Source organism: Schistocerca americana, unplaced genomic scaffold (assembly GCF_021461395.2).
Source record: "Schistocerca americana isolate TAMUIC-IGC-003095 unplaced genomic scaffold, iqSchAmer2.1 HiC_scaffold_117, whole genome shotgun sequence".
NCBI lineage: Eukaryota > Metazoa > Arthropoda > Insecta > Orthoptera > Acrididae > Schistocerca > Schistocerca americana.
Window position 1 is genome coordinate 266,105 of NW_025725231.1, and position 27,084 is coordinate 293,188.

Below are 27,084 nucleotides of genomic sequence, written 5' to 3' on the forward strand. Positions count from 1 at the left end.
TTGGTCACATAGTGTAGCAGCGCTGGCCCGCCGCGTGACCGAATGACGTCATCTGGAACGAGGGGCCGGCGCCACGTTTGAAGCTGCCGCTCCCGTCTGTCTGAAAACGTCGAGCGTCCACCGTTGTTTCCTTTCAACATACAGTGCCCGCCCCCACGCCCTGACAACTGTGTTCCCCTCGTCTCTTTTAAAACTGTTGCTGTCCACTCTAATCTCATTCAAAAAATGGTTCAAATGGCTCTGAGCACTATGGGACTTAACTTCTGAGGTCATCAGTCCCCTAGAACTGAGAACTACTTAAACCTAACTAACCTAAGGACATCACACACATCCATGCCGGAGGCAGGATTCGAACCTGCGACCGTAGCGGTCGTGCGGCTCCAGACGGAATCCCAGTATGTTGACGTGTGAGCTAGGACTCTCGTGTTTTCGAACTGTAGTTCACGTCCGTTTTCCAAGTGAAGGTCAGTTATGGTCAACTTGACAAGCTCCCTTTGTTTAATATCTTATGCTCAGTACAACGCTCTGCAACTGTGAATTGTTTGACGCATGAAAATGCTGCCACATTTACAAGGAACGCCGCACATACTGGGCACATGAACAGGTGTGCTGTCTTTAGGGGGGTAGGACGTCAAACGGCCCGACTTGTAACAGGAGAGGCACCACAGGACATTTTATTCAGAAATCACACTCATAGCAGTGGAAGTTCAAAAACATAACAAAATAATTTTCTTTTTACATGTGGAATTTCAACATTTTTCACCCACTATTGGCTGCATTTGTTGCTATAGGTATACTTCTCTTCATAAGTAAGAGAGATTCTACTATGAATTTGGCACAGCATACAAACCATACTTACAGCTGTATGCAGCTCTAGAGTTTACTTAATTTATGAAAAAATGAGTAAGCTGTTACATTTTAAACTTTATGTTTAGATAAAAAATCTAATTTTATTGTCAATTATCTCAGTTTTTACCAGAGTTTTTATAGATTTGGAAAATTCTAGATTTTGATACACCTGTAAGCATGGTTTGTACGCTGCGCCAAAGTAACCGAAGAGTCTGTTTTACCTATGAAGAAAAGCCAATAGCAAGTGAAAAAATGATGAAATTTAATTATTTTTTGACTTTATCAGCAATAACAAAATTAGGGCGACAGTCTTCGTATTACGTTCGCATGTTCTGCGCGGGGTCCCTGGAAGCGCTGCCCCCTGTGTGAGGCCTCGTAGCAGGCTGCAGTTGGTACCTGCCGGCCTCGCAGCCGTTGGCAGCACTGACTGCGTGCCACAGCCCTGCCGCTTCAGGCGTCTGTCGCATTTGTAGCGAGTCGTGTCCAGTGCGACGTTCTGCGTTGGGATTTCGTGCTGCTGTTTCTGCGCCGAGAATTTCTTCTGCTACACCCACACCCTTAATAAGGTAAGGACGACTGTTTTCATGCGTTCCCACAGTATTGAATTATTTTCTTTGTTTTCTTTTGGTTTGTTTTTGAAAAATTCACGATAGCTGTAAGGTTTCATTTAGGTTCACTATGGAGACTATCGCGTATAAAACAAACCGCGTTCGTTTATTACGCTCTCAAAATACTAACGAATTTCGTATTACAAATCTTGTTATTTTAAAGTCCTACCGACATTCCTATTAATTCTGCTGTTCTACGGACTTTAGGCATGAGAGAAAAGCATAGGCTCGGACGAGATTTATACTCGTATTCGCGCCATTTTGTTGAATTTTTTTTTTCCCGAAATGTAGGTTCGTATTTGTACACATGTGATCCATAAAAGGATTATTCTGCTTGTTAGGAATAACAGAACAGAATGATGGAACACTGCTTGTGCAAGTAGATAAGGTGCTATGGCAACTTCGACTATAGAGGAATTAAACAATTACTTTACGTCAGGATAGTGCGTAGACCTTGGGACAGTCTGATCCTACTCCTAATGGCTTGAAATCAAACCAAGCGAGACGCATTTTGACAGTTCCATAGTGGAGCATTGAATCAGATATTTCCCGAAGCAGTCGGCTCCACGAAAACTGCCGAATTTAGTACAACTAATCTGTTTGCGTCTTTCCCCCAGTCCTGCATTAGCAATCTTCAGCACGTTAAGTCACGCAAATGTGCTTTAGTACAGAACGCTGTTCCATTTAATTTCGATATTTTCACTTTTCTAGAGAAATGTTTTTGGTGACAAGGTAGTCTGTTGGGTAGTCAGTAAGACAGATAATGTTACCCTCCATTTCGTCTTTGTTCTATTATGTGTAAGTGCAGAAATGAATGAATTCTTACGTTGACCTAAAATTGATCCTCTTGCTAGAAAAGTTGTGAAAATTCCCGGCGTTAGGGACTCAGTCTTCACTTCTGTTAATAATCGTGCATCTCCAGGCAGTGACTGTGCCGTACACTTACCAAAAAAGTAGTCGGTTTTCTGCTAAGGGGGTATCTGGATGTGTGAAGCAGTGCCCCACGTAAAGGACCAGTACTCAAACACTTTGGCAGTAAAACCAGCCATCCTCAGAATCCTTTCTGACAAGTGTTTGTCATTGCTCAGAACGATATCCAGATACAGAGTATCTGTTACAAATCTCACTGCAGAACTCAACTATTATATATATTCTTGATGGAACAGTCCATAGCTGTACTTTCGGTTCATAGCGTGCTCGCTGGACACTACCAACAGGCAGTTCACCTGTGGACTGTTCCATCAAAAAATAAGCTGGGAGAAACTGAAGATTCACGTACATGTTCTTGTCAAACCAAACGGGTGCTCCTGAGTAATACTTTATTAGGACAAATAAAGAATTATTAAACTGTTGTGGCTTTAAGAAGAACGCATTGTTACATATGTAGTTGCCTACAGTATAAAGTGTGTTGCTGTTGCGTAGAGAAAGGAATACACAGTTTATATCACAGCAAGCGGATCTCTTGACATTAATACGTTAAGAGTAATTTCATCGTCTTTTGTGGAAGTAAATGAAATATAGCAATGCAGGTGGTTGTAGACAAACTTCCACAAAGAAGGGCTGATACGATAGCCACCTCCTCACCTCCCTGAAATATGGGTTGTGTTGACAAATTGGTCTGCATACATACATACATACGTACATACATACACACATACATACATTGATTCTTGTTGCATAGAGCATTAATACATTTCGTAATGATGTGGGATGTGTCACTTTAACATAAGTTTTCTTTAAACAAAATAGTATTTTTATAGTTAATACTTCATGTCTAAAGATTCATCTATTCAGTAGGAGCTGTCATTCAGGAATACTTTTATTTTCTTTTAAATGTTGTTTAGATATCTGCCGGATTTTTAATGCTATTTGGCAAATGACACAAATATTTTTGTGGCAGCATAATTCACACCTTTTTGTGACAAAGTGAGATTTAATCCAGAGTAGTGAAGATCTTCGTTTCTTCTAGTGTTGTAGCTATGCACTTTGCTGTTATTTTTGATTTGGGGTGAGTCATTGACAAATGTCATAAATGAATATATGTACTGCGAAGGTACAGTGAATATCTCAAGTTCATTAAATAAATGTCCGCAAGGTCATCTTCGGTGGGCTCCAGCTGTTAGCCTGATGCTATGAATACTTTTCCTCTTAGTGACGAGTTTCCCCCAAATACGATACCATGTGTAAGCAGCGAATGAAAATAGGCGTAGTAGGCTACTTTAATTATGTTCATCACCAATATTTTGCAATAACCCCAGTAGCATAAGTAGCTCAACCTAATCATTTCAGCAGATCATTGATGTTTCTTCAAATTCAATGTCTCATCAGTGTACACATCCAGAAATTTTGAATACTCTGCCTTAGCAATAGACTTGCTTTCATAGCCTATATTTATCAATGGTGTTACGCCATTTACTGCACAGAATTGCATACACTGTTTTCTCTCAAAATTTAATGAGTGTCCATTTGCAGAGAACCACTTAATAATTTTGTGAAAGACATTATTTACAATTTCCTTGAGTGTGATTACTGTACTTGTATCATTAGCAAAAAGAACTAGCTTTGCATCTTCATGAATATAGAGTAGAAAGTCATTAATGTATATTGAGAACAGTAAGGGACCCAAGACTGTGGGACACCATTCTTGATACCTCCTCAGTTAAAGGACTCTGCTGATTTTTGCAGACAATCTGTAGTGCTAATTTCTGCCTTCTGCATTCTTCCAGTTAAATATGAATTAAACCATTTGTGCACTGTCCCATTCATACCACAATACTTAAGCTTGTGTAGAAGAAATTCATGATTCACACCATCAAAAGCCTTTGAGAGGTGACAAAATATCCTAATGGGTGATGTTTGATTATTCAGTGCATTTAATATTGATCAGTGAAAGCATATTTATAACATTTTCTCTTGAAAAGCCTTTCTGAAAACCAAATTGACATTTTGATAGTACTTCATTTTTACAGGTACGTGATGCTACTCCTGAATACATTAGTTTTTCAAGACTTTTGAATAAAGCTATCAGAAGTGAGACTGGCTGGTAGTTGTTAGCGTCAGACCTATCCCCATTTTGGAAATACGGAAGCGTCCGATCCCGCCCGTCTGCTTTGACGTCACAAATATGGCGGAAAGGACCATAAACCACGATTCCAATATGGCGCATATAAAGTCGTTACGTAGACACTGAGGACGAAAATACATCGAAAAACACACACACACACACACACACACACACACACACACACACACACTTTCCATAAAAAGCCTAATGACACTAACGGGACAAGCGCGGGAAATGGGGTGTTTTTGGGTGGAGAGTGGGGGGGCAAACTAAATATAAACGAATTTAGACGCCCACCCCCATACAAAACCACACAAAACTCCCCAAATACCACTAAACACAATATTATCTGGAATCGGACACTTCCCTTGACCTATATAGCTCAACAGCAGCTCCCGATCCCATAAATTAGGATCAAACACGTTCCTCGGCCTATATAGCTCAAAAACATCTCCCAATACCAACATACACAGCCATACATTGGAATCGAACACTTCCCTTGACCTGCGCACTGTTAATTTTATCCGTCATATCCATTCCTGAACAAAAACAACCGATTAATTTTACTAAAATTACCACACGATGTATAGCGAACACTAAATTAACCTTCACACAAAATCGTTAACTCACTGAAACGAATTCCACCACAAACACAGCCGACACTCGAACAATTCTGGATAATGAGCAAAAGCAAACTGAGCCCATTACACCACACAAACTAAAACCCTGAACATACCACCAGAGAGCACAACAAACCACAACACGACGACATCTACAAACACGCCACACTCACAAACCAAACTCCGCGCCGTCGTGACGTCACACACAACACCCTTACGTCACGGGTCAAAGCCGACGCGTGGGATCGGACGCTTCTGTCGACCCCTCATTTTTACGCAGTTTTTGAACAACAGCGTATTTCAGTCTATAAGGAAAAATACATATCTGGCTGAGACTCTTACTTGTTGGGAACAAGCTTTCAGTACTCCGTAGCACAGCGAGAGGTAGGTTGGTGTGGAGTAAGGTAGTATGGCTGTGAGACGGGTAGGACAACGAACGTGAATGCGAAATAAAGGGTGGGGCTACGGGGTTCGTATGTAGCATGTACTTCATCATAAGAGCAAACCAGATGTAAACAAACGCAAGCGGGATGATTGGTCAGCAGCCTTGGTCAGCAGCCGTAGCTCTCTTAAACTGGTGGTGCTCCGCTCTTGGAAGTAGGTCCAACTTAAGTGTTCGGTAGCTTATTAGTATGTCAGTGCGGAAGAACCTTTCAGACATTCTGACGTATTAACAGCCATCAACGTCTATCTTAATCGTACTTTACCTACGTAACTTTTATCTTAAAAATTGTGTACAGTCACAGTCTCTGTAACCAGTACTTGTGCTCTGATTGTCTCGCTGTTCATACGTACCACGAAAATGGACGACACTGCTTCCTGCTTCGTAGTGAAACACGCGCGTGGAACACCGTTAATGGCGAGAAACAAGTAGTTAATGTTCTTCACAAGATTACAGACAAAAATCAGCTTTTGACTTTTCGAGTAGGACTATGTATCAGAAATAAGGGAGGTGAACTGTATGCGTGGCGTGATGGACAGGGTCGTAAACTGACCATCGTGTGTGCCGGCGGGCGGTGGTTCTACACTCCACGTGGTGCGTAATTTTCTTTGTTTGGTTTGAATACCTAAAGCATTTAAATATGAAACTCATCACATGTACATATACATCTATATGGTTACTCTGCAATTCACACTCTAGTGCCTGGCAGAGGGTTCATCGAACCGTTTTCATACTACTACTCTACCATTCCACTCTCGAATGGCGCGTGGGAAAAAAGAACACCTAAATCTTTCCGTTCGATCTCTGATGTCTCTTATTTTATTATCATGATCATTTCTTCCTACGTAGTTGGGTGTCGACAAAATATTTACACATTCGGGAGAGAAAGTTGGAGATTGAAATTTCGTAAATAGATCTCTCCTCAATCAAGACTGCCTTCGATTCAGTGACTCTCAGCCCAACTCGCGTATCATATCAGTTACACTCTCACCCCTGTTTCGCGATAACACGAAATGAGCTGCCCTTCCTTGAACTTTTTCGATGTCCTCCGTCAATCCTACCTGGTAAGGATCCCATACCGCGCAGCAATATTCCAGCAGAGGATGGACAAGTGTGATGTAGGCTGTCTCATTAGTGTTCTGCCAACAAAGCGCAGTCTTTGTTTCGCCTTCCCCACAATATTGTCTATGTGATCTTTCCAATTTAAGTTGCTTGTAATTGTAATTCCTAGGTATTTAGTCGAATTGACAGCCCTAAGATTTGTGCGATTTATCGTATACCCAAAATTACTCGGATTTCTTTTAGTACCGATGTGGATGACCTCGCACTTTTCTTTGCTTGCAAGGGAACCTCCCCATCGCACCCCCCTCAGATTTAGTTATAAGTTGGCACAGTGGATAGGCCTTGATAAACTGAACACAGATCGAGAAAACAGGAAGAAGTTGTGTGGAACTGTGAAAAAATAAGCAAAATATACAAACTGAGTAGTCCATGGACCACATGGGAAACATCATGGAGAACATGAGCTCAGGAGCGCTGTGGTCCCGTGGTAGCGTGAGCAGCTGCTGAACGAGAGGTCCTTGGTTCAAGTCTTCTCTCGAGTGAAAATGTTACTTTCTTTATTTTTGCATAGTTATTATCTGTCCGTTCGTTCATTGACATCTCTATTCACTGTAATAAGTTTAGTGTCTGTGTTTTGCGACCGCATCGCAAAACCGTGCGATTAGTAGACGAAAGGACGTGCCTCTCCAATGGGAACCGAAAACATTTGATCGCAAGGTCATAGCTCAACCGATTCCTCCACAGGAAAACACATCTGATATATTCTATACGACACTGGTAACGGCATGTGCGTCACATGACAGGAATATGTTTTCGACCCACCTAACTTGTACACTTGGCGAATGGGTAAAAAGATTCTTCTACCTTACCCGATTTAGGTTTTCTTGTGGATGTGATAACCACTCCCAAAAAAGTGATGAAAATATGAGAGTTTGTCGCATAAACTGAAAATAAAAAGTTAAAATTTTTCACTCGACGGAAGATTTGAACCAGGGACGTTTCATTCCGCAGCTGCCCACGTTACCACGAGACCACGGCGCTCCTGCGTTCCTAGTGTCCTTGATGTTGCATATCTTCCCATGAACTACTCAGTTTGTATATTTTGCTTATTTTTTCACAGTTCCACACAACTTCTTCCTGTTTTCTCAATTGATCTGTGTTCAGTTTTTCAAGGCCTATCCACTGTGCCAACTTATAACTAAATCTGAGGGGGTGCGATGGGGAGGTTCCCTTGTTAGTACCAACTGCCACTTTTCGCACCATACAGAAATTCTCTCTAGGTCATTTTGTAGTTGGAATTGATCGTCTGATGACTTTACTAGACTGTAAATTACAGCGTCATCTGCAAACAATCTAAGGGGGCTGCTCAGATATCTCCTAGATCATTTAGGTAAATCAGGAACAGCAGAGGGCCTATGACACTACCCTGCGGAACGGCTGATATCACTTCTGTTCTAGTCGATGATTTACCGTCTATCGCCACGAACTGTGACCTCTCTCGGAGAGGAAATCACGAATCCAATCACACAACTGAGACGATACTCCATATGCACGTAATTTGATTAATACTCGCTTGTGAGGAACGGTATCAAGCCTTCTGGAAATCTAGGAATATCGAATCGATATGAGATCCCTTGTCGACAGCACTCATTACTTGATGGGAATAAAGAACGATATTTTCTGAATCCGTGTTGGTTATGTATCAATAAGTCATTTTCTTCAAGGTGATTTATAATGTTAAAGTACAGTATGTGCTCCAGAATCATCCTGCAAATTGAGGTCAGTGATATGGGTTTGTAATTAAGTGGATTACTCCTATTTCCTTCCTTGAGTATTGGTGTGACCTGTGCTACTTTCCAGTCTTTAGGAGCAGACCTTTCGTCAAGTGAGCAGATGTATGTGATTGCCAAGAAAGGCGGTATTGTATCTGCATACTCTGAAAGGAACCTGATTGGTATACCATCTGGACCGGAAGAATTGCCTTTCTTAAGTGATTTGAGTTGTGTCGCAACACCTAAGCTACCTACTTTTATGTCACTCTTGCTAACAGCTGCTGTGGTTTTTCAGAGGCACCATCATCGGTAACTTCTCCATCGCTATCGCGGTGTTGACTGTTTTTTGCCACTGGTGTACTTTACATACGACCAGATTCTCTTTGGGTTTTCTACCATATTTTGAGACAATATTTCATTGTGGAAACTATTAAAAGCATCTCGCATAGACGTCCGCACTAAATTTCGAGCTTCCGTGAAACTTAGCCAGTTTTGGGGCTTCTGCGTTCTTCTGAATTTGGCATGCTTTTTTCGTTGCTTCTGCAACAGTGTTCTGATGTGTTTTGTGTACCATGATGGATCAGTCCCGTCTCTTATTAACTTAGACGATATGGATCTATTGCTGCCGATACTGTATCTTTGAATTTGAGCCGTATCTGGTCTACACTTACATAATTAGCTTGGGAGGAATGGAGACACTCTTAGGAAGGCATCAAGCGAATTTTTATCTGCTGTTTTAAATAGGTATATTTTGCGTTTATTTTTAGTGGTTTTGGTTGATACGGTTTTGAGTCATATATGGCAATTAACTTGTGCATCACCAATTGTAAGAAAAATGCACATCTTGTAGTTTACAATTGCATATCACACGAAAATTTCTGGTTTTCGTCGCAAGTATACATTCTTAATTACAGATATATTATAAAAGATTTCAAAAGATGGTTGAAGATAAAACATTACGTGATTAAATTTTTTGGAGAAAAATTAAAAACTGTTTGAATATGCCCATTGTTTTGTAGGACAGATGTGGTCTCACATGAGCCAGAGTGATAAATGTCGCAGAAAGATGGAAGACAATTTTGACGCCGTCGAGCACGCTGTACAAATGGATTATTTGCAGAGTTGTGATCTTAACACAGCAGTCTGAACCCTACAGAATTGATATGGAGCCAAGTTAAGGATTTGTCGCGAGAAATAACAAGACATTACGCTGTCAAACGTACTGCAACTAATGCGCGAAGCTTTGTGACACGTCGCTGCCAAACGATGGCGAACTGCAGAACAGCACGTCACGAAAGAGGAGGAGGAGGAAATGTGGACATTTTTGTGGCTTGGGGTTCTGTCTCTGATAGACTCGTTATCAACGTAGTTGTACTGAAGTGTATTCAGCGGTGTCCGATGTGGAAGGAGTTCAGAGATTACCAGATGACTGACTCTAATGCCTTCGGTGGCTTAAGTATTTTACTACATTGCGCTACTACAGTTCGCTTTTACGCCACACACAGCTTATGTAGAAAAATTACCCTCGTTAGTCACGAATTTTCATCACTCCTGCTTTTAATTAAAATACTATGTTCGCTAATATCGATGACATGTTACATTTTCCGTCCGGTCTCCTAAGGAGAAAACCACCAGAGTTTTACCATATATTATTTCCTTCTGTTTAAAAATTCACATCCAGAGTTGTGTTGTCCTCTGCTCGTCTCTTTCTACCTCTGAACCGCCACTGCTCACACCAGTGCACGGTAGCTGGACCACTTGCCCGGCCAGCGCTGTCAAAGCTAAATGCGCCGGTAAAACTGTAGCCCCGTATTACAGCACAAGTCGATGCGCACAGCATAAAACGAAAGCTCATTATCGTACTTGATTGCACTTGTGACCGCTTGGCATCTGCTCCACCTGAAACTAAATCCGAAGAGGTTCCCGCAAACGCGGAAGAGTACATAGTGTAATGTTTACATGAAGTTTAATGTGATGAACAGAGTATATTGCGATGTCCACATTTGCAATATATTCAACGCACTTTGCCGTATATATCATGCCTTCCAAATTAAAATCTAAGGCTGCATGGTAACTTCAGCACAAACACGTACCGTAAAACAAGACTCCCCACAGAGTGTCCTAGCGATGCCACACACTGGCTTTGACCCGTCGTGATTTCACGGGACTCTCTCTACTCCCAGTGCAGAGGCAGAACACAGCACTGACGTTTGTTTCCCTCCCACATTGTTGCTTGGAAGGCAGGGTGTGCTGACACGTTTCTGCAGCTGCGACTGAAAGGGCAGTTTGTGATTTGGTGAAGTGTATGAATGTGCTGTGATGGAAACAAACTAAATAGTCCTTCTTACTACACGTATTTTACGCATACTGCGTTTTGGTTAGTGGTTTATCCGGCGTTTTCGTCGTCGGTCAAAGATCGGCAGCGGTAGCAACGGGTGCGGTATTTTCTTATTCCTAGTGTGGACACATCTCGTACAGTACTGGTCCGTATTTCCTTTCACGAAATTCGTGCAGCAAGAATCGTCATGTGCTGTTAAATGTGCAAATGATGGTTCACTCATCAGTATGCAAATAAACAGACAGTAATAAATTTGTCATCGGGATGGAAATTTCATTTTTAGCTTCGTAATGCATACGAAGTTGCACGGAGAATTTTCCCGTCATTTACAATTAACGGGAAGTCAGTGAATTCTCCCAAGACGTCAGTTGTGTCATGTTGTGGTTGGTTGGAAACAGCAGTCGCAGTAGACGCCAGGTTACATTCAGTTTCCGCGAAGCGTAAGTGGTGCATTTCGTAGTCCTTACTTACTAAATTGCACGCCACGAAACAGTGACACGTTTTAGGGTACATAGATATTGGAAAACGGAAACGTCCTTCGCAATTGTGCAGTCCAGGCATGCAGTACGGAGCATTGGACAGCGTTTCCAGTACTTGGAGCTGGAACAACGGTTCTGCTCGCTTGGTCGGCTGTGTGCCTGTGGAGACAAACAAAGGAAATGGCGGAAGACCAGACTTGATGTGGGCCGTCAAGAATGGTTAAAAAAAGAAACTTATCACACTGTTACTCCGTGAGTTGACGACATTTCCACGTGACTGTCTTAATTATTTATGCATCAAAAAAAGTAATCATTTGCCATGGCTCCTACTGGATAGGATGTCCTAAATTCCGTATTATGAAACAGCACCGTTTCAAGGCAACTGTACATGTAAGATTTGTAAAAACACGTCACTTTCTTTCGGATATGTTATAATTAGACGTCATATAAGGACGTATCGGCTGCTAAAGCCTTCATTACATTCAGTTTACGGTGCAGGGGCTGATCTTCCACGGGTTGTAAGCGTTGAGTTAACAGAGCAGAGGGTAGCTACGGAGGTGACTCGCGTCTTACCATCTCACCTTCACGTTTGTAAAGGTTCTGGGACTTCTTTATTACGTTAATTGCAGTTAGTTCTTAGGTATTAGACATTGTGTACATGCAGTAGTTCCCTTTCTCTGGAGGTGTGCGTCTCAGGTCTAGGTTGTCATTGTCAATAATTTACGAATGTACATATTAAGTGTGAAGCTTGCAAATGTGAATAAATATTCACACGTTGATCATCTGGAAAAGCTAATTGCCATTCAAAATAAAAAGCATAGAACTGAACGACACATTTGCCACAGAATAAAAAGGTAACGTAGTCTCAGCTATACATAAAATGTAGCCATATGTGAAGTGTACAAAATACAATTTACGGGCTAGTTTTTCTAGGCCACTTCTTTCCAAGACAAAAATCTCCCATTAAAGTACCTCTTCAACCACTTACATTACGCTTTTCTTGATTTTATTACACAAAATGTTAGTGACGTGTTTTCGATATGCTTGCAGTGTTGAGGTTTCGAAAAGGCTTTACTTACTGGACACAAGGTAAGTGAGCTGATGGTTTACCTCAGTTGTTAGAATGGCTGCCCCGCCCCCCCTTTTTTTTCTGACTACGGACCAACTCCACACATCAGTTTTCAGATGTTTTAAAAATAAGTTTATTTTCTTGAGAAGCTTGAATGAGCAGGTTATTGGAATATGTGCTGGCTGGCTTAAGATTCTTTTTGCTTGTAAATCAGCAAGTGGTCTCACTTTTGGTGTTGATGAAGGCGTATTAGTAAAAGCAGTTAGCACAACTTTTTCAGTAAGTTTAGGAGCTAATTCTTGCCAACATTTTAATCTCTCCCTTATCCACAGCCCGGTCCACATGAATGCAAAGCTTATGGCGTCAAAATAACGTCACGTTTGCAGAAACTTCTGTGAACTGTAGGTTGCCCTTAACACAGCTGCAAGATCACACCACAGCGCTACGGAAGACGAAATACACTACTGGCCATTAAAATTGCTACACCAAGAAGAAATGCAGATGATAAACGGTTATTCATTGGACACATATATTATACTAGAACTGATATGTGCTTATATTTTCACGCAATTTGAGTGCATAGATTCTGAGAAACCAGTACCCATAACAACCACCTCTGGCCGTAATAACGGTCTTGATACGCCTGGGCATTGCGTCAAACAGAGCTCGGATTGCGTTTACAGGTACAGCTGCCCATGCAGCTTCAACACGATACCACAGTTCATCAAAAGTAGTGAATGGCGTATTGTGACGAGCCAATTGCTCGGCCATCACTGACCAGACGTTTTGAATTGGTGACAGATCTGGAGAATGTGTTGGCCAGTGCAGCAGTCGAACATTTTCTGTAAGCAGAAAGGCCCGTAGAGGACCTGCAACATGCGGTAGTGCAGTATCATGCTGAAATGTAGGGTTTCACAGGGATCGAATGAAGGGTAGAGCCACGGGTCATAACACATCTGAAATGTAACGTCCACTGTTCAAAGTGCCGTCAATGCGAACAAGAGGTGACCGAGACGTGTAACCGATGGCACCCCATACCATCACGTCGGGTGATACGACAATATGGCGATGACGAATACACGCTTGCAATGTGCGTTCACAGCGATGTCGCCAAACACGGATGCGACCATCATGATGCTGTAGGCAGAACCTGGATTCATGCGAAAAAATGTTTTGCCATTCGTGCACCCAGGTTCGTCGTTGAGTACACCATCGCAGGCGCTCCTGTCTGTGATGCAGCATCAAGGGTAACCGCAGCCATTGTCTTCGAGCTGATAGTCCATGCTGCTGCAAAAGTCGTTGAACTGTTCGTGCAGATGGTTGTTGTCTTGCAGACGTCCCCATCTGTTGACTCAGGGATCGAGACGTGGCTGCACGATCCGTTACAGCCATGCGGATAAGATGCCTGTCATCTCGACTGCTAGTGATACGAGGCCGTTGTGATCCAGTACGGCGTTCCGTATTACCCTCCTGAACCGACCGACTCCATTTTCTGCTAACAGTCATTGGATCTCGACCAACGCGAGCAGCAATGTCGCGATACGATAAACCGCAATCGCGATAAGCTACAATCCGACCTTTATCAAAGTCGGAAACGTGATTGTACGCATTTCTCTTCCTAACACGAGGCATCAGAACAACGTTTCACCAGGCAACGCCGGTCAACTGCTGTTTGTGTATGAGAAATCGGTTGGAAACTTTCCTCATGTCAGCACGTTGTAGGTGTCGCCACCGGCGCCAACCTTGTGTGAATGCTCTGAAAAGCTAATCGTTTGCATATTACAGCATTTTCCTGTCTGCTAAATTTCGCGTCTGTAGCACGTCATCTTCGTGGTGTAGCATTTTTAATGGCCAGTAGTGTATTAATAATAATAGCAACCTCACAGTTTTTCAGATGATCCAGTTATCTGTAATGTACTGTCTGCAAGAAGCTGCATAAATATTCAGTCAGATCTTGGTAAGAATTCTGAGCGGTGGAAAAACGGCAACTTGATTTAAATGTTTATAAATGTAAAACTGTGCCTCCAGAAAACTAAAAATTAATATTCTACGACTATATCATTGAGTCACTGTAGGAATCGGCCGACACATAAAAAGTACCTGGTATGAGATGGAATGAAGACATACGCTTAGTTGCAGGTAAAGCAGGTGACAGACTTCAGTTTACTGGTGGAGAGCGGTCAGCCTACAAAGGACTTTGCTTACAAACCACTCGTACCACCGGTTCTAGAATATTGCTCAAGTGTGTGGGACCCGCACCAGATACGACTAACTAGGGATACTGAACGTATACAGAGAAGGGCAGCACGAATTTGTCATTGATTTGTTTGACCCGTAGGAGTGTAACGGAAGTACGCAAGTAACTGAACTTCCAGACTCAGACAGGCCAAAACTATCCCGAGAAAGTGCATTAACAAAGTTTCAAGAACCGACTTTAGATGGTAATGCTAGGAATATACTTATAACCCTCTACGTACCGCTCACATAGGGATCGTGAGGATAAGATTACAATAACTACTAAGCGTACAAAGGCATTCAGTCATTCTTCCCGCGCTCCATACGTGAATGGAACAGGAAGAAACCCTGACAACTGGTACTGTGGGACGCACTCTCTGCCACGGTGGTTTACAGAGCATGTAGATGTAGATGTAGATGCAAATGTAGAAGATGCTGTTTAGTATCGTATTATCACAGCGTCTTCCGTAGTTTCGGGTAATTCTCGTTTTCATTTTCTTTTCTTTTTTCATCGCAGTGCATCTTAGTTTTCGTTACATCACAGACGCAGGGTTTCTGCTGCAGATTTCTTCTGCACTTTCTCGAGCCGGCCTATTCATGCACAGTTGTTCCTACTTGTACTTCGGTCGATTCCCCAGGTTGAGCTCCCATTTTCTCTTTCAAAATTACCTAATGCTGTTTCTAATTTCAGCTCGCAAGTACTGTGGATTCCTATAAAATTTTAATGATTCCAGTTTAAGTGGACTGCCTGTAGCCATTTGTTATGATTTGCCTAAGGCTTCCGTGCATGTACTGTATTTGCAACATCGAGCGTTTCCTTAACTGTACTTTCCAGTTCCAAATTTCCTGCTGTTTATTCGCTCCCAAGTGTCTCGATAATGTCCGCACTTGGCGTACATACAGGGTGGCGCACGAAATGTTACAATTTTGTTTTTGAATATAAACTTTGTCAATACCATCTGAAAGGAACATATACTAGAGCCGTCCATGGAGATTTGTTCCAACTGAGCACATGGTCAATATGTCCGCCATTGGGGAGCCAATTTTGTCCGTGATTGAAGCGAGCTGGAAACCTGAGTGAAATGATCCGCATGTCGAAATGCTCGTGTAAAAACTCCAATAGTCCAGACCTCAATCCATGTGACTCTTTTCTTTGGGGGTTCCTAAAGGAAAAAATTTCCCCGAAACGTCCACTTGATTTAATGGAGCTCAGAAAACTTATTTTTCAAGCTTGCAGTGAAATTGCGGCCGACATGTGCCGTAGGGTAATCACTAACTTCAGTATTCGTGTAAAGGAAGGTCGGAAACGAAATGGTGGACATATTAAGTATGCGCTGAGTTAGAACAAATCTCCATGGACGACTCTTCATTATACTATATGTTCCTTTCAGATCGTATTGACAGTAAAGTTCATATTCAAAAACAAAATGGTAACACATTTCGTGCGCCGCCCTGTATGTTGCCAGTGAACATGGGCATTTGTTTTAGTAGGTTAAAGAATTCCCTATGATCACCATCAGTCACATCCCCCATGCTCCTGTTCTAGCCACCTGGCAACCAGCCTTTCCCGCTCACTCTTTCCTGTTCTCCTTCTATCCCACTTAACCTGTTTCCTGCCTCTCCAAGTGCCGCGAGGTTTGAGGCGCAGTGTCACGGATTGCGCGGCCCCACCCGCCGGAGGTTCGAGTCCTCCCACGGACATGGGTGTGTGTGTGTTGTTCTTTGCATAAATTAGTTTACATTAGTTTAAGTAGTGTTTAAGTCTAGAGACCGATGACCTTAGCTTCTTCAAATTGCGCAGTGTCGTCCTTGATTTTGATTGCTAAGTTCTGAACGTTTCTTCCATATCATCAATTTCTGAGCTCAGTGATTCTACTGTAGTCATTAAGGTGGCACATTCGGCAACTAAATCTCAGTTTAGCTCCTCCTTTGACGCCAGCAAGTCTGCAGTCTGCCTTTAACTCTTCGCTATGTGCTTATTCTTTTTATCAGCGTGGCCGAATTGGCCAATCATGTTCTGCTCAGAGCTACATGCTCTGCTGCCCTCTGTTCACTTATCGTTGCTTCAGCCTCGCCCGCACTCACACTTAGTAAATTGTGCACTCGACCCGAAACACTGCTAGCTGTAAGTGGAACAGGCTGTGCATGTCCTAAATCTAAACATCTCCGCTGCACCACTGAAGTCTGGCTCACTCATTTGCCTCGCATCGGAGGAACCTACTGTTTCATTTTGCACATTTTCGGGGCTAAAAATGGGGAGAATCCATCTCCCACACGTCTCTGTACCGTCGCAGTCTCTTTTTTGGGCATTTCGTCTACTGACTCCCAACCACCTTTTTTCTTTTCTCCTCGTACTGCTTTTGGAGCGACTACACGTAACTATTTTCAAATAACGCAAATGAAAATCTTATACAAAAAAAACACTACCTGAAACAGTCACACTGGCTAAACAAGAATATTCACAAGAAACCTAGTAGAATGAAAATGAGCTTCACACGCAATTCCCAGCGCAAAATCATCGTCACGCGAGCATTAATTACATTTAAAAAACTCCCCAATCAAAAGGATTACAACGAAAAGCTCCCAAAGTACCATAAACACACTTCACACACAATTCAAAACAGACATCAAAGACAACACTGTTTTATAAAGGAAGCAACAACGCTGATCAACCACAATGAAGAAATTGTGAGAGATCTGTAGAAAATAAAATTTACATGTTAGTACACCCTAACAATGTCATAGCATCAACATAAGATCCCTGGGGTGACCGAAATCCTGTGCAAAAGGGTCTCGCCATTATGAGGGCTACCTGTTGTCCGCCGGCTGTCTGTGCGGCCCAGTTGTGACGCAGCAGCCTGGAGGGAAGCAGCGTGCGACGTTGTCCCGCCTACCCACACAGAGCTTGTGTTATCTTCTGTTTCCACGGGAATACCACAGAAAGGTAAGGCAGGAATTTATGAGAGCGGCGGATGTTCTGCACGCTTTTGTGTGGTTTTTGTCGCGTAACTCACTTACTGCTCTTGTCTAATACTTTGTCTTACTTTAAAAAATTACGACCGCTACGAGCAAAGGGGGTGGCTAACAGTGTGTTAAATTACCGTTTTGAGTGTTCAGTGATTTATTGGTCGTTACTTATGGCCTTGCTCCAGTCTATGAAAAGTTGAGCGAGAATAGCGTGGAACGAATGGAAAATAACGCCACATTCAGTCGGTTAGTGTTTCGATGTGCCAGTGTAGATTTCGACGGAATTCACGTACAACAGGCATTTAAAATGAAAACCTCGCGTTCTTGATTATGTTCGTAGGACGCAAGTTCACGAAAACCATCAAACAAAGAAATTTGCAGTAAACGAGTTTTAGTGCGACAAGGCGTGTAGCGGCTTGCAGGCGTGGCAGAAATTTATTTTTTAATGTTCCGCGTAATGTGGCCGAATTCAGACATCTAAAATGTTGTCAAGATGTACTCATTCAGAGGTATAATCTTAAATTGCGGTTCTCACACAGTAAGAGAAGTTCCGCAGTTGGAAACATTGCGTGTCGCGAGGTAATGTGACTACGGGCGCTGAAATATGCGGACGTTATTCAGACAGTATTTCAGAATGAGGGCAGCTACCGACTTCCAAGAAACTGCACGCAAGACTCCAAAAACTGGAGAGAGTTTTTCGATCCCCCCCCCACAGCCACGTTGTCGCTGTTCATGGAGTCAACTTGGACATCAGACGTATCGTTGTAGTTTGTCAGTACCTACCTATTCGCGACGCAGTTTACAGACAGTATCGCCACACCCAGTAGGGTATCTGCAAAAATTACATCGTCGTACGGCCCACACTTCAGTAGACAAGACGTGTCAAATTTAGACGCGAGATAAACGGGCTTTTCTTTAAAAAGGAGCGCAAATTAGCCAGACTGTTTTCACCCAGTATTTCAGAATGAGCACTTGCTTTCGAACACACATTAAGAACAATTTCAAACCGTTTCTAAACTTTATCTCGCTTACATGCTTAGATGCGAGATAAACGGGCTTTTCTTTAAAAAGGAGCGCAAATTACCCAGACTGTTTTCACCCAGTATTTCAGAATGAGCACTTGCTTTCGAACACACATTAAGAACAATTTCAATCCGTTTCTAAACTTTATCTCGGTTACATGCTTAACGTCAGATGTTACACACGTAAACTCGTCTGCAAAGTAATGAGACGTCGGAAGCTGTTTCGTGCGTGGGCGTTGCGGATCCTGACATCCGTTCGCGAATCAACTCGTGGCGTCACGCCGACACGCTTGTGGCGATGAGACGCAGCACTCGCGTTCATTTCAGTATTTTCACAATGTTCTGGAATTAAGGTTATGGTCAACGAGCAATCTGTAGCTTTCCCCAGCACCCTCATTACACAGAGGCGGCCATTTGCGTAGTAGTTGGCGAATTCTTGAGAATTTATCTTAATGTTTGTGCTTCACGAAATAAACATTTCGTATTTTTTATCGCTCTGTCACGTCACGTCTCCTCGTTTGTGATTAGCACTCTACAACGCTGCATCGCTTTGTTGGGCTGTTCTCGTGTTACTATTTGTCTGATGAGAGAGCCCGGTGTGTCGACAAAGCAACGCGTCAGCGATCTGTGAGACGCGCCGTGTTCTGTGCGGCCTGCTCTTCAGTCGTATATTATGTGAGGGAGGATTGAATGTCGGTGATTCTGACGCCGTCATTTACCAGCTTCTTTATTTGACGTTGAAATGACACGATTAAAGTGCAGTGTAGATTTCTATGTGCAGCCTGTAACGGCGGCAGAATCTAGATTTAATTTGTGCCATTTCCAGTGCAACAATTGCGAGAATCGAGGTAGATTTGTTGTTAGTTTCCGTCAGAGGGCTGAATCACGTCAAAATTATAACATTTGTGGGGGCATTTGCTAATTATGTTTGACAGAAACCTACAGTAAACATTATTTCGTTTAGCCAGATACTGTTACAGAAGCCTTACCCGTTATTGATGGTAAGTCACAATTTCGGAATCGTGGGTGGCCACTGACGTCGCATTTACAGACGCTTCGGCATGACAAAGTACTGAAGACGACCCGTCTTGAAGAGTTCAAAAATGCTATGTGTCAGTTAGACTGCAAATCGTCGTAAAACGCAAATTTGAATACCAAAACCATAAAATTGACAATTTTATCTTCGGAAACAGGTAGATCAACACGACGACTGTTCAGTGTGCTCCCCTTATCCAATGGCAGCAAAGAACGCGTGACGTCACGGAAAAGTGACTGTCGTCACACGTGAGGGACAGGATGATTTGATAAAAGTTGCACGAATTTTATGTATAAAAAGCAACCCGGAATCAGTGCTGTAAATGCCCTTCACTTCTGTGACATGGAACCATGTGTGGTGGTTTTCGTATTTATACTCGCCTATCACAAAATACACAACGCAATTAATGCACGCCGTATTAAAGACCTGTTCAAAATGTGTCGTGTGCAGCGAGATAAGATTTGCTGAATTGTAGAAAACTGTGGCGTTCACGGATGAGCAGTAGCGGCAGCCAAAACAGTTTCCTAAAAAGGCCTCCATTTAATCGCGAATGTGTGGAATCAGCTCTTTAGGTCACACACAGAAATCCAATAATAAGGGAGTAAGGTCACTCGTGACTTGGGAGTGTGTACAGTGTTTCCGGGTGCTTTCAATTCATTGGGTGTTCTGTCCGCCAGTAAAATGTGATAGCTGCATATAATTTCACACTGTGGTGTCTCACATGATACTTGGGCTGGCAGTAAACGTGACTCAACGTGGAGACAGTGGCGAGGTGTCGCCCTGACACCTGGCTGAGGGTAACCTGCGTGCAGGAGTAACCGTGCTGTACCGGTGTGCGGACATCGCCACGATTTTAGCTGCTCCGAAGGGTTGGGTCATTTGTGCCCCCCTCCCCCGCCGCGTAGTAAAGGTACTTCCTGAGCCTTTCCGCTGGTTTACTTAACACAGGACCAGAATCTCTTTGGAGTTCCCGCCACATTTATGGGGTATCAGTTCCGTCTCTTATTAATTTATTTGGTACGAATCTCTCGAGTGCTGTTGATAACATTTCTTTGAACTTTAAGCCTCATATGGTCTTCACTTACATAGTTTGGAAGGATTGGGGAGTGTCTCTTAGAATGAAGTCAACCGAATTTTTAGCAGCTTTTATAAATAGATATATTTCGCGTTTAGTTTTGGTGAATTTCTTTTTTACGGAATTGATCCTCGCTACGACTGTGTTCACTAATCCCTGTATCCGTCGTGATGCTCGTGATTATTTGTGGCTAAGAGGTCAAGTGTGTTTTCGTAACCATTTCCAATATGAATGGTCTCGTGAACTAATTGTTCAAAATAATTTAAAAAGACCATTTAGAACAATTACAGAAGTTGTTTTGTATAGGGTCTGAAAATGAACTTTGGACAACATATAGAAGGTAGATTGAAGTCGCTACCAACTATAATTGTATGAGTAGCGTACCTATGTATGATGAGGCTCAAGTTCTCTTTGAACTGTCCAGCAACTGTTTCATACGAGACCGGGGGTCGGTAAAAGGAGCCAGTTATTAATTTATTCAGGTTGTCGAATATAACCTTTGCCCATACTAAGTGACAGGAACTATCTGCTTCAGTGTCACTTGTGGGTTGGAACAGGCATTACATTGTTTTTCCTTACGTTGTGCTTCTTGTTCCTGTTGTAGTGCAGATCATTACAATTATGGTTTTTCCCTCCAAAACCTAGGATGCTTACTCTGTGACCCTGTAAATACCTGAGCTAAACAATATAGAACAACAACGTACGTTACAAGCATAGCATTCTGTATTACCACAGTTCCTTATTTCTAACTTTTTAAAAATGTACGTCGACTTTAGATGACTTGTCAATCATAGAAGTTCTTATCTCTATTTAGTAGCGTATTTTCAGTCATGTTTTGAACATTGTCCCGCTACACTTTATTAACTAATGTTTCGCCGCAAGAGATATCGGATTTTAGAGAGTAAATTAATATGGAGTATGTCGTTCTTCTTTTCAAACGTTCACATACCCATTTCTTCTTTCCTTATTGTCTTTTGGGCATGCAGTTTTAGTAATTAAAGTAGGCACAAATGCAGCGATCAAAAAGAAATGATTAGCGTACATTCGCACACTCTTACATCTTTCCGTTCTTGTTGTTCCCTTGGCGATGGACTGTTTCTATCTCAATAAGTAAGCGTGAAAGGAAGCTACCGTACAGACAGAGGGATCCGTATTTATACTTGGCACAAGTGATTACATACTGACTTAATCGTCGGTATTGCTTTCGTTTGCCAAAAGTTATAAATGTTTCGATTTCGGAGAAGAAGCTCTGTATTTCCCCAAGATGTCGATGAAGGAGGTCCCTTATGTACTGGTTGCATCGAGTAAAATGGGAAGACGGCGATTCGAAAGCGGACAGAAGTAGTACGAGGAAGGGCGTCCCTAACCTGAGGGATCGCTAGTCAAGCTAGTCAAGTGTTGCATATGTCCAGCGTGGCAAATGTCCGTCATTCACTGTACCACTGTGTGCTTGTAATCTGAAGTAGAGCCCATCGTGGGCTGTAACTGCTGTATGGTAGCGGAACTTGGTATGCTAATGCGCCCTTGCGGAACCGATTTACACTGGAAGAAATGTTCCGATATGTAATGGATTGGGAACGGAACGTGCACAGGAAGGGACAAACAAGTGAGAAAGGCAGAATGTCGATATTATTAACCGCCACTTGCAGAACTTGTTCAGTCTGAGCACCGGAGACTTCCGCGAGGTGTTTCACAGTGACAGATTCGCACCTGCTAACCAACATTGGAATTGATTTCCTCCGGCGCCAACTGGTTTCGCGTTAACGCATTAGCATGTCTACAGTGTTTCGCTGCCTTACCATACTCACAGACCACAGTGGACTTGGGTCAGTAGCTGCATTTTACTTACAAGCACCCGGTACTTGAATGTCTCAGACGGAGAAAAACCTGTTCGTGAAAATTTCGCTGTCGCCTTGGTGGCCCATGTGGTCATAAACCATTTAGTAGTTCAATCAGTGAAAAAATCTGCAGTTTTCTCAGACTTCCGTCGTGTTTCACTTTTCTCAAAGCATCAAGGCTCTGCAAGTACCCGTATTTCCAGTACAGGCGGCTGCCTAAACTGGAGCAGCTCGCAGCTGCTGATAGCGGCCGTCGACATTGACCCGTGGCGTAATGGTGTGCTGCGTGACGTCACACACACTCACGGATACAACAGAACGCGTGGCTGCTATATTATTTTCTGTAAAGTGTTGTGGTGGAAAAGTGATCCGTTGCTTGGCCAGAGTTCTGGTACAGGTTGTCAGGTTACAGTATGGTTGCCACTCAGCGGAGCCAGAGAAGTGGAACGTTACAGTAACAATGTTTGTGTGGCATGTATTTCACGCGTGTTAGCTTTCGAAGAGTGTTCTATGTCCGTTTTGGTGATGCACAGTTGGAATCGGCAGGTTCAGTGCTGGGCACCGCTTGTCCCTAGTGTGGGGGCAGGTCCACACCTGTGCAACTTTGCGTGTGCGAGAGACGCACGCAGCCTCTGCAGTCTGTGCAGCCGGCCGGCCAGCCGCGCACGCCCCGACACGTGAGCACGGCGCCCCGCGGCAGCCCCCACTCTCCGGACGAGTACAGACCGCGCTCTCCCGTCCGCGGTTTTTTTGTCTGTTTTTTGTACTGCGTCTCACGGTTACGTTCCTGTGTTTCGCGCCCTTTCAAATTTTCGCAAGCCCATTGGCCGAGTGGTCTAAACAGAAACAAAATGGCTCTGAAGATCATCGTGCATACATACCTGTGGCGCCAGTTCTCGGTAACATCCAGTATGGCCTCTACTGTGTGTAGTCAGTGATCGAGTGGCCTTCTGCTAATATTTCAAGTTCATTTGAGTCAGCCACAGTGCAATGAAACCCTATTTTAATCGCTAGATTTTCGAAAATAAACATTTAGAAAAACAGGGCTGTAGTTCAATTATAAACGTTATGACTTAAATATAGGAGACAACCGCAATTACGACACACACGGTTTAATTACACAAACCCGTGACCAGTTTCAGATTTTCGAACATCCATTGTTAAGTGCTTTTGCAAGCTGATCAGTACTTGTGTTAACCGCCTACGGCCAATCCAGCAATGCGAAATTTCGTCGTTTAGGTAGCAACAAACATCGATGCTCCCTGAAGGAATGAGTAGTCGAAACAACTGCAACATATCGAGATAAGATGTACCCGCCACAGTTGTCTCACAGTATTAAAACGGCCCATTCAGCTTCGCCTGTCACTGCACAGGATACATTAACCCTCGGCGAATCGCGTTCATGCACCGAAATTTGGTGAGGATTTTCAGTACGGCACACTCTCACATTGCGGAGATAAACTTTTTCAGAAAAGTGTTAATTGCTTTGTCGCTGAATATCAGCGAGGGGGCGAAATGTCCATCCTCAATTGATGCCTCCAATGTGGCGCAAATCTGAAGGCGCCGGCCGTAACAGTCCGCTTTTAATTGTTGTAAGGGATCCAGACGGTACGGTTTGAAGTGTAACCGCCGACGCACTGTCTTCCACACACTTTGCTGCGGTGTTCAGAGTTCGTGGCTTTTGGCTGCTGTTGACTTGTGTGTACTGCGTACAAAAATCTCGTTCAACCCCCCACCCCCCCCCACCCCTACCCCCTTACACGGTTTTTTGCAGCTGCCACATTTGGTCAAATACCTCGCATGTTCCAACACATGAAAAGTCTTGCCTTGTCGGCATTTTGGCAAGACGCTGAATTCGTAATGCCACGCAATCATATTCGTACACTTAATACTTCGGAAAAATTCGAATTCTGGAAACGAGTGAATCGTTGATGGTAGCCCTCTGTTCCGCCTTTTACCCGTCGTCTTTAGTTTCTGCACCAGTACGGAGCTGAGCAGCCCAACTCATGGTCTCTATCCCATTGCTCATTTTACACAAGGCCAAGAATTCTTGAAATTCTTAGTCAGTCTGGTTGACAAGATTACATTTACGGATTATTTCAATAACGTACGTAATATCTGTACACGTAATGTGCCTCTAAGAACATGTGCGAAGTGTTAACCATCAAAGTACTTCTGTGCCCTTATAATTAATCACTGCTGCGCCTAATATTTAATTCACAGAATCTGGTACTTTCTGAACGCGCTTGGTTACACTTCACGTGCTGACTTTAATCCCAGTACATACACTGTGTAGCTTACTGTCAGGAATCTTTCCGTAAGCAATGAAAGATAATGTACGTAAATGATGAGTATATGCCTACTTCTATTGAACCCATATTACTCCTCTGTGGTACACAAGTTAATTATGTACGTACACGTAACCGATGCAGTTCCGCGTGTAACTGACGTATACAAAGACGCGGGTATCGTTAATACGTCGAGTGTAAGTGTTTGAATTCTAAAATTGGATGTAGAAGTTGGTTATGTGGAGAGCCAAGTACGGAAACCACTGCATCAATGGCTTTAGTCTTCTTTCAAAATAATGCTGAGAAATTTATACGCAAGTGCTTTCTACCGCGTAAATACCTAGTGTATGGTGAGCTATCAGTGTTGCTGTTCATTAACTTGTAATTCACGCCCTACCTACCCTTAGTTCATTTATAGTATCATTGAAGCGTCGTTCCTTTCCGTGCGTAAAATTGCGATTACAAGTTACGAAATGCTCAGTAGGTGAAGTAACGTTCTGTAAAGCACTGCAGGACCTTTGCTTATCTGTGAGTTGCACAGATGATACAACGAATTTTTGTTACCACTCACGAGTAATTGCGTCTCTCGTTTATTGACGATTAAAATGCTTAATACTTGGGCAAATCTGCTGACAGCAAATATCGTTCTCCTTACTGTTTATCAAAATATGTCCCCGACCTTCATGTCTTCTTTCTTTTGTCGTGTAAATTTTGCCCAACAAGACGACTGGCAAGTCAGGGATTTTCGTCGCCTTATCTATGAGTTTCAAACAGCTGTTCCTCTTTCTTTTTCTCTTACAGAAATTAGTATTGCGTATTTCTTCATAGTTACCGCGTGTACAAATTATTTCCTCTTTTTACTTATTTACATAAAAATATGCAAATAATCGTTACCACCTAGATGGACGCAAAACATGAAAATTATATCTATGGACGGTTAGTCTCTAATTTGGCTAAAAGAGAATTACTACCATCTTTGTAGCCTCTTCTATGTAGATGCTTCAAAAATATATTAATTACATGATGGACGGTGCAGTTTTTATAAACTCACGCAAAGCGTTATTAACGTGACTTTTCTCGACCGAAATATTTCAGACAGGACTAAAGAAAACAACGATGGCGTCAACTCTTGACAGTTTTTGTGTGGTGATCCACAGTGAGGACCTTACTGTAGTTTCTTACTGTGCTTAGTTTGAAGCGTCAGAAATAAAACTTGGTATTTGAACCTAAAGTAAGTGCAGCTTGCGGGGATGACGTCATATAGCGATATTTTGCGCGGTTATATTGTAAGAATTCGTTTATTTAACTACGAGATTTCGAGGGGTTTTTTCCTCTTCTGCATCAACGAATCAGAGCGCAGACAACAGCCACTTACTGGGAACTGTCGAAAGTGACCAGCGCAAATATATAAGGGTTACTGCAAATAACAGCCGCCATAAAGTAACAGTTCCGGCCATCGTACTTGACGCAGCACAAGAGAACAGACGGAAAAATTTAAGTTCCTCTTCCGCCCTAGAATGGCGCGTGGGTAGGGTGATCCTCGGTAAGGCGTCTTTATTGGCCGCAGTTTCTCGATTTTTCTCGTCATTTCGCTGCAAACCTGGAAGCTTCGAGGAGACGCGCTGGCGCTGCGGAACAGCGGCTTGTGGGCAGGAAGCGGGCGTCCGCGCAGTGCAGATAACTCCCGAGTTGCCAGTCCAGGGTCAGCGGGTGACGTCACGCGGCGAGGCTGGTGGAAACCGGCTGCTGCGTGCACAGGTGGTGAGGGGGAGAGCAGCGAGACTGACGTCACGGCGCAGCGAAGAACGGCTTCGGTGAACAAAGTACCCACCACCACATTCCGCAAAGTCGTCTGTTATGGATCTGTAGGTGGCTACTTAGTTACACTACATGCCCCATCACGATACTAATTTTGTGGTGCTTTATGTTTACATTTGATTGATACACGAGAAGTGTGTTGGAAAAGAGCACTGTAACGTATTAAGATCATGTACATGAGAGTAAACAGTTACATTCATGATGGTGCATTTTGTGTGCTTCATATCGTTTGAAAGCGATGTTTCACGCTGAGTCGGAAAACATTGGGGGCGTAAAAAATGTGTACACCACAGGACGTTTTCAGGCAGAAGAACGTTTCCTTCAGCCTGTTAAAATGATACAGAAGTTGACATGTTGGCGTAATTTGACAACAGTAATTGTATAAATTTTGCGTTCCGGTATAGATATCGTAAAAGTTGATTGTCGATTGGCGCGGACACACACACATACATATTAGAGTGGTCCTACAAGGGTTTAGTTTTTACCGACTGAGCTGCAGAAC

At 43.0% G+C, this 27,084-nt stretch overlaps 1 protein-coding gene across 1 annotated transcript in view; it reads left to right on the forward strand.

Moving 5' to 3' along the window:
- The first annotated feature begins 1,236 nt into the window (after positions 1 to 1,236).
- The window catches only part of LOC124562657 (ankyrin-3-like), an 82,014-nt gene continuing 56,166 nt past the window's right edge, over positions 1,237 to 27,084 (forward strand). The window contains exon 1 of the mRNA XM_047130946.1: positions 1,237 to 1,415. The gene's annotated coding sequence lies outside the window, so the exon portion shown is untranslated. The remainder of the gene's footprint in view (positions 1,416 to 27,084) is intronic.